Source organism: Dromaius novaehollandiae, chromosome 12 (genome assembly GCF_036370855.1).
Source record: "Dromaius novaehollandiae isolate bDroNov1 chromosome 12, bDroNov1.hap1, whole genome shotgun sequence".
NCBI lineage: Eukaryota > Metazoa > Chordata > Aves > Casuariiformes > Dromaiidae > Dromaius > Dromaius novaehollandiae.
This window is the reverse complement of record NC_088109.1, coordinates 13,003,247-13,012,194: the sequence shown is the minus strand read 5'-3', so window position 1 is coordinate 13,012,194 and position 8,948 is coordinate 13,003,247. Positions and strand designations below refer to the sequence as shown.

Genomic DNA, 8,948 nt, shown 5'->3' with positions numbered 1-8,948 from the left:
ACCCTTTAGAAAGTCACCAGTGAATTGGCAGGTGCACCATACAGCTGCCCATCAAATCCAGTAAATTGCCTGTAGCTAATACCTGGTGCTTCAGTGCAAGTCCAAAAATTCCCAGTGTACCTCACCAGTTAGGTAGTAAAGAGAGAAATTCTTATCTGAACACAGTGTCCATAACCCCACACTAAGGAGTTGGATAAAAGAGGTTATAGGTATTATTATTAGATTTCGACTAACTAAAAAATAGTGGATTAATCATGTAAATGTATAATTTATGATTACCTAAAAATGCTCCCTCTTAAAATGCCAGCTGCAGATTTGATTCTTTCCTCTGCAGAAGTGAGTTCTCAGCTGCTCAGTGTGATTTGTTAAGTTTGTTGCAACTGAGCTGTAATCATCACTAATTTTACAGAATGCATCCAGAAACAAGGACAATATTTCTTTTCCACTGAGGCAAGCAGTCAAGTGTGTTCGTGTCTCCTTCTCCTGGAGAAGTCTATGAGGGCTTAGTTCTAAAACTCTCACTTCCAACATTTTTAGTTCTTGAAAGTTTCTTTGGAGTTTTCAAAGATAGGATATCCTCTTGAGAGCCACTCATTAGCATACAGAGAACTGAAATTTGTGAAATAATTAACTTCTGTAATTTTTTGGCATTTATAAACCTCATCCAAATGACCGTTTCAGCCGTTTTGGTTTTAGAAGTGTGTGCTGGAGTACATGCTTTTCATTTCCTTTTGACTGACAAATATTGGAATCGGATAGTATACATCCCTTGGATTACTGCTGGACAAGGCTTATAGGTAGAGGTAATATCTTTTATTAGACAAACTGGTATAGCTGGAAAACTTAAGCAAATTTTGAGACACGTGAGCCCTTTATGTCTGAAACAGAAGCAGCAGCTTCCAACACTAAGCGCATACTGAGTGAACAGTTGCTCAGGGTTTAGTTAGGTATGTGCTAATTAGACCATCTCTGGAAAAGCGGTAGTGGGTACCTGTATCTCCAGGTTGTAACAACTACAACAAAATATTTCTAGATTATTTGTAAGCATCATTTAAGACATAGATGAAGGGTGACAGATTTTTTTGAGGGAAGAGTCTTTGTGTCATAGGAGTGGGAAATCTTTTTTTCCTGAATTGAACTAGTGGCAACATATGAGCATGAAAGCTCCTACTTTATGCATAGGAATATGTTTCCTCTAGAAATGACTCGTGTGCTTCAACTTTTCTTCCTTTTCAATCTCTGCAGGCTCTTGCGGGAAACTCAGAAAGTGGCTTTCACATTGACAGCCTTTCCTGCTCTGAGACGGGCAGAGTAATCTTCAACGTGGAAGCTGAAACCCTGTCCCTGGCGTAGCGAGTCCATGGAGAAGGTCACATGTGACTGACAACGCTGAGCTAGTGAGATCTGCTGTTCTACTTTTGTCAATGATTACCCTGGCCTGACAAAGGTTCTACCATAAGCATTGTGGTAACTTCTTAAAGTTGATTGGGAGCTATTAAAGAGTGATAAAAATCAGATATTTCTGACCATGGTGATCAAAGGAGGAATTCAGTGATACTACAATAGGTGCTCAGAGTTCTCTGGGCATTGCCATCGGTATTGTTTAATGACCCAAGTGCTATAGCTGTGTTGGGTAAATAGCTTTGGCAGGTATATAGAAAAGAAGTTCTTAGGAGACAGGGATTTTGGAACAACAACGTAACTCACTTGCCTACAATCCGCTTTCCTTGAACACTGGCAGTTGTCATATTGTGCCTGTCAGCCAACAGGCTGATCCTACTTCCAGAATCCTGATTTGTTTAGAAACCTGCATATTTCCTCTCTCAGATTTCAAACATGTTACTTGTGGTCTAAAGGCAACAGTTCCACCAGCTGAGCTGCTGAAGGTTTTTTTCTGGCTGAGGTTACAGGACGTGTTAAAAGCTGGTGTCAAGTGAATGCTGCCTAATAGGGTTCTGAAATTTTCCTCCTCCTTTAAGAATAAGGGTAATTGAATGCTCATGCCCAACCTATATGAATATGCTATTTTGGAAAACAAGTTCTCCACTCTACCATGCTGAAAGATTTAGCAGCCTGTGCTAAGAAGCCAGGAGGCTCGGGGCATGGAAAGCGTTATGTCGAGAGCTCAGTGAGCATAGCCACCAAGTCCCCTGGCAACCCAGAATGTTTCTTCCCCCATCGTCTTCCCCCCAGACGTGGATATCCCTCCCTGCAGCTGGCTTGGTGTGTGGAGCAGCGGTTGGGGGAAGTTGGCTCGCTGAATCTTAAGCCTTTCATGCATGAATCCCCAAATTGCCCAAACCCTCCACACTTTGGAACTGTGTGAATCTCCTTCTTGTTCCTGCTGACTGACAGCCAGCAGTGTTTCCCAGGCATCGACTACATATGTGTGTAGTAATGAGTCATTTCTTTGGGGCTATTGTTTAAGTCTTCAAACCATGGAAGGAAACTGGGAGCCCATTTAGATGTCACTAAAGGTCACTGGCTATTTTTATAGATTATATTAAAGAAAACCAAACTACACAAAAAGAATATTCAGGTTATGAAGTCAGGACTTTGAAAAATATTTTAGTGGCCAAACTATCACAAATCTCTACACAACAAACTTTGATTTTTCAGGGGCTCAAAGCTTGGCCAGATATGTGCCGCTCTCCTAAATATTGTAAAATATATATATTCCATGGCACTATTGTGACCCTGCTGCCAAATTTTAAATCAGTGCTCCAAACTATAGCACCGAGGCTTTTCAACCGAACACTTTTAAGAAATATCTGTATGTATTTTTTAATGTGGAAAAAAAAGTTTTCCTGTAATGGATGAGCTCTTTTAGCTGAAATTTCACCCCAAATTCCAACTGGGGTGGATAATCAGCATGGAAAGTTTTAATTCAAAAGATTAAAGTCTGGCAAAATTCTAAGCAACTAGAGTCTTATAATAGCAAGTTCTGTACAACATAGCCTATCAAAAGGAAATAATTCTTCCTGTCTGTTTTGGTTTTGATGTCATTCCATCAAACATTTAATTGGGATACACAGCATTAGGTTCAAACTCATTTTGAAGCAATGAGCATTAGTTAGACATAAACAAATGGGCTGGGGACAAACTACGCAACTGACAAGTGGTGGGAGAGATTTTAACAAGGGGCCTTGCAAACTGTTTCCCTAAGTGAACAAAATTTCTGCAGAGCAGAAAACAGATCTCAGGTTGGGCTCTGATGGAACAAAGGGAGTTTGTACAACAAATGGGAGACATCAAGGTTGCACAATGTTGAGCAAGGTACGTGACTGCTCAGAAAAGGCAGCTCAGGTTGGGAATGCTCTTAGTGTTCAGACCTAGCATTCCAGTGCTCTGAGTAGGAAGGCGGTGGATTTTTGACATTATAGTGCAGCTGAATGAGTGGTTGCTTCTACCAAGAGTCTGCCAGCTTGCTCTCTTGGGGAGAGCAGGGTAATATTCTGGTGTTTCAGGAGCAATTTATGAGGTCAAATGGGAGGCTATAAGATTAAATTGGCCCCCATGCAAATGTGGTCGAAAATGCTAATGTGTACGTACACAAAAACTGCAGATGTCAAGCTTCTGGAAAAATCAAACTTGCAATGACCCAACCTCGGACAGCATATAAAACAAGGAGTAACCTTTGCTTACTCGCAGTCATTCCACTGCAGAGTGTTATAGATAGGGGACCCTAAGCCTGAGAGAGGTGTGACTTATTCAAGGCTGTATCTCAAGTCAGAGTACAGCTGGAGTTTCGTTCCCAGGTTTGTGGTCTCACCACTGGAACAGGATGAATTACTAGGAATGTGTTTACTTTTAATCTTTTCTATTGTTCTAGTTGCTGGGGTGCCTGGAATTTATCTCCAAAATATTTTGGAGGTGAAATGTGTTGATAAAGCTAGAGCTTTGGGTTGTGCATGCTTTGGTTCAGGCTCCTAACATCTTTGAAGGGGCCGAGTTTTACGAACCTGTCTTCTCCTTTGTTTTTTGACAAGGAGAGTAATTTTAAAAAGTCATTTTAATCTCTTATACTGAATTCACATCAGCTTTAGCTTAACTCAACACATGTTTCAGGATCTTCAGAAGGAGTTCTGCTTTGGTGGAAGTAGATTTTGGTTATTTATTGCTTTTATGAGAATACCACTAACTGGGACCAGAGCCTTGTCGTGATTGGCACATACAGTGGGGAGAGAAGTCCTGCCCTCAGTGGCATAAATTACAGAAAGACACACAGACCTCGGGTGAGGTTTGGCAAACACACAGTGTGCCCAGGGTTGTGCAGAAGGGCTGAGTCTTCAGTTCCTGTCCAGTTCCGTAAACAAAAACCTGCGTTTCCTCTCCTATATCTCTGGAGTCTCATAAGACCCTTCCTCTTCCCAGCATATCAAGTTGCAGCTGTATCAAGCTGACTAGCAGTGAATTGCCATTCTTGGTTTCTGGCCTTGTTTTTCCTGAGCAAAAGGAAGAGGGCGAAAGTTCCCGGTTTCTGCGGTCATAGGCTGACTGTGCTAACAAGCTCATATTTGCCCTGTTGAGAGACATCTGCATGTGTCTCAGCAGGGGAGAGCATGAATGTGGCTGAGGAGTGCTGGTGTCAGGCAGGCATCATGCCTTCCTTTACCTGGCTGATGGGAACAGACAGGGACAAAGGTAAAGCCTGTGGCATGAAAAGGCTGCTTGTTGCAGTGTTTCATGGCCAGTGAGCATGACCAGCCTTCAGGGCTAATTACCGAAGGAGAGAGAAGTATGTTGTTGTCAGCAGACCTACAGAGTTACTATTTAATGAAGCAGATATGCAGGTAACTTGTTCAATGGCATAAATGAGTGAGTGACTTGTGTCTGCAGGTTGTAGGTGTGCATGCCAGGGTGCTTCAAATGGCTGTCGGTCCTTTGGGTCTCCTCTCCAAGTGCTGTTGAGCACAACTGTCCTTCCCTTAGCAATGAATAACTGCACCCCTTTTTCTACTTCTCCAGGTTTTCTTCTCTCTGTCTTCTCAGCTCTCCTTTTCGCTTTCTTCCCTTCTCATCTTTTTCCCCTTCTCCTGCCCTGGCATCTCTTGTTTATTCCATCTTGTCCTTCTACAGCTTTTCACTTTTTTTTTCTTGTCTTCAATTAGTTGTTTTTCAGTTATTGATGCTAAATGGCATTGAATAGTGGTGTCATCACTATTTCATAAGGCCTGCCCTGAGTTCCCTGGTATTGGCTTGCGGAGCATGTGTGAGCTGGGAACAGCCAGCACCTCCTGCCTCGCGCTATCCTGAGTGTGCTTGCATTAGGATCCCCCACAGATCACAGTTGCTTGGTACATCTGATAAGTGCTAGTTGTTTCTTTCTTGAGACTGCCTGTGGAGGTGTTCTGGGGATTTGTGAGCTGTGCCAAACCCTGGTGCTGTGCTGCCTGAGTTACTGTGAGTGTGAGGATGCCTCCCATGCTACAGTAATCCCTTTATATTATTGCATAATCACATGCCAAAAAGTTAGTTGTTGGATGATCAACTGCCTACGCTGGTCTCCACGGGAAAGAAGAGACAAAACGGAGAGTAATGAATCAAATGGTGATTCTTTGCCCAGAGTGGTGGGTATGAACAGACCTGATGGCTGTCTCTGACTCCTGAACTCCGTGTTCATATAACTTCATCAAGAACCACCTGTCTGGCTTCTCCTGACTTCTGAGGTGGAGGAGCATCTCTATTATGACTTCTCTCAAAGTTTGTTTCACTACAGTCTATCTTTTGACCTGACAGTAGAAGTACATTTGACAGAGGATCTTTCTAATGAAAAAGTCAATTAATATATGTTTATAAGAAAATGTTACAAATGTACTCTAACAGTGTCTATGTGTATTTACCAGAAATGATCATTTGATTGTCAAAATTTCACCTCTCTGGGCTCATGGAGTTTGCATTGTATTGGGAGAAACATCCCAATTTAAGACTTAATGTGACAGCAGGGGTTTCAAAACAGAACAGCCTAGCTATGTATGGGGATCACAGGACTGCAGCAGCAGTTGCAGGTCAGAAGTGAGATGCATTGGCAGAAATTTTGGGAGAAGATGCACAACGTCTGTTTGACTCAAGCCGGCTATTTCCTGCCTGTGGGGAAGTCCTTTGGATTCTTTTCACAGAAGGTTCACCAGGGTACGATAGTTTGGAAAAAAAAAACATGTTTAAGTTGTATGTTCCCTGGAATTCATGTTCTGTTTTCTCTGGTGGAAAAAACTTTTTTCTGGGATATTAAGCAAACAGGTCTTGGAAAAGAGCCAGTCTTCCCTTTATTCTCCTCTTTGTCTCTAAATGCTTCACAAACTACCTGATAAGAGGCACTGGAGATGTTTTGGTGTACAGTTGTATTCTTGGCCTCAGTTCAGGTCCCAAAAGCGACTGCCACCCACAGGAGAATATGGAACAGGGATGTGAGAGTCAAAGCTGTGCTGCTGAGCAGATGCTCTGAATCCCAGACTCTTGTTCTGTGTCTGTGCAGAAAACATTGTTAAAAAGCAACCTGTGCTGGCTGCCTCACTTCCAAGTCCCCTCACCAAACTGCTTGTAACGATACTAGGAAATGCACTTGTTTGTATTTATACTGCTTACACTTTGCATCTTCTACCAACAGAATCCGGATCAGCTCTCAGACTCCGCAGGCCTATGCTGTCCGCCAAGAAGGGGCATCCGGCTAAATTGGGCATTGGTGACTTTGCAGGGGAAATGGAAGCCCTGGCTGTCACAGCACCGGAGGGAGCAGCAAAGGATGCAACAGCATCACAAGCTGAGGTGGAAGCAGTAGAAAAGGCAGAAGCAACAGGAGAGATGGAAATCCCAGAGGGAGCAGGCCCATGTGGAGAGGCGATCACCCCTGAAAGAGCAGCAGCAGGGCAGGTGGAGGCAGAAGAAGCAGCAGCGATAGTGGTGGAAGTATCAGAAGATCTGGAAGGAGAAAGAGTTGCTGAAGCATTTGCCAGAGCGGCAGAAAGGATAGCAAAATCAGAAGTAGCTAAGGTGTTGCAATCAGCAATAGCTGAGGTAGAGACCCTCACAGCCTCGCATTGCCTCTGGCGGGGGGAACCAGGATGTGGATGCATGCTCCCCTTTGGTTACATTTACAGATACCCGATGATATGGGAGGCTGCAGCTCTAGAGCTGATGCTAAATCTGGCCTTTCAGCCTTGCCCTCTGAATGCCTCAGGTGGATGGGATTATGTTCCTGTTTAGCCTCAAGCTATGGGCGAGATCTTTATTTTGGAAAATTTGAAAGCAATCAGAAAATAACCCTGAAATTCCTGCTGAGATTTTGTGTTCTTTTCCCGTCTGGTTTCCCTCTGTCTTTCAGAGGAGTGTGTGTCCCTTTTTTGTTTTTTTGTTTTGTTTTGTTTTTCCTTCATGATAGCGGGCACTTTATCACGCCTGGTATAGTTAAGGATACAAAGCACTCTCTATTACAGCCCCGCTGGCCACATGCTCATCCTGTTCTAAAGCATTCATATTTGGGGATCAAAAAGGTCTACGCTTGGTGTTTACTCAGACGAGAATTTTTATTTGACATCTGAGCAATTATGCCTTGTGCTGTTTGTGAGTTTACTGAGGGTGATAAATGCACTTTTCCCATTTGAAAAACCTGTCTTTTAACATTGACGATGTGGTGACAGATTTTCAGCAGGGCTGGGAGTCAGATTTGCAGGGCTCAGTGCCCACTCTGAGAGCCAGATTTGCAGATGTGTTCGGCACCCAGCAGCTCCCCATGGGGTGAGAGGCCTTTGGACATATTTGTTCCCATGTGTGGAGCTCATCTGAAAAGCTGGCTGCCTGCAGCACCACTGAGCATCCACCTTCTGCATTCAGGACTGCGCACAGGAAAATGTGGATCTCATCTCCCTAGTCTCTGATTTCATTTTGGGTTTGCAGGGTCAGCTTGCCGCTATCCCTGTTTCCTGGGCCCCAGAGCTGTCCTGAGTACATGTCATTTCTGCAGGGTATCTCCTTTTAATATATTCCCTAATTTGGGCAAATAGCTTCAGTCAGAAAAGGGGCTTCGATCTGTGTTTAAGTGTGTGTGTTTAAGCCTTCTGGAGATCAGCTGGACTTAGGCACATACCAAAACAGGGTTTTCTTTTTTTTTTAAAGTCAGACTGTGAATAGATGCCTTTATTTTTAAATATCAGCAGCTTATTTTCCAGTGATTTCATAAAATTGCTCATGTATTTGTTCTGTTGACTTTTCAGCTAAAAGAGAAGAGGAGGAGCGCATGGCTAAAGCCAAGGAACGGCTCTCAACAGGAGGAGAAGGAATGGGTAAAAGAGGGTGAGGTAAAATGAAATGAAGGAGAGGTGGCATTCAGGATCAAATCTAAAGGGGTGCTTTGTACTGTGACAGTGTGTGCCATTGACTGCTCCTGGAGTGCAACAGGACTGCCAGTTACATCCCTTTCTGTGAATGCCCATACTGCTAAAAATAAACATATGCCATATTCCACACACAATAGTGTCAAAGTCTTTAGAAGGCTGTTGTCTCATGGCTTTATGAAATTACAGCTCCATACCCCCTCCTGTAAGATGAGGGAGAACAAAAGCTGATGAGCAAGAGTTGATATTGGAAAACGTGTTGCTGGCCTGAAGTGATATCAAAAGAAATACTCCAAACATGGATTCAAGCCCATAGTCCATGAGATGGTCGATGGGAGCACAGCTAATGTGAGTTAGTTTCACATCCAGATGGAGCAGGTGTATTTGCTGGCAGTCTATCCATCTTGCTCCAGTTCTGAAATAAGTTTCTCATGTAGATGGAGTGGTAGGTGTTGTCATATTTTCTCTAATTCTGGTTACTCATCTGGAGAAGGGAATGGGAAAAGTCTCCCCCTCCAGATGATAATGATGAGATGTGAGACAGAAAAAATCCACAAGAAAGCTGAGAAATGGGAAACAACATCTTCAAAATGGGGCAGACTTGTGAAAGCAAATGTG

The 8,948-nt window shown here is 43.3% G+C and overlaps 1 long non-coding RNA gene across 1 annotated transcript; it reads left to right on the top strand.

The window, feature by feature from the left end:
* Window positions 1-1,251: 1,251 nt before the first annotated feature.
* On the top strand, window positions 1,252-8,457 carry LOC135329591 (uncharacterized). The gene is made up of 3 exons (XR_010391153.1): window positions 1,252-1,397; window positions 6,608-7,014; window positions 8,211-8,457. It is a non-coding gene; the product is annotated as an uncharacterized LOC135329591 (long non-coding RNA).
* Window positions 8,458-8,948: the final 491 nt, after the last annotated feature.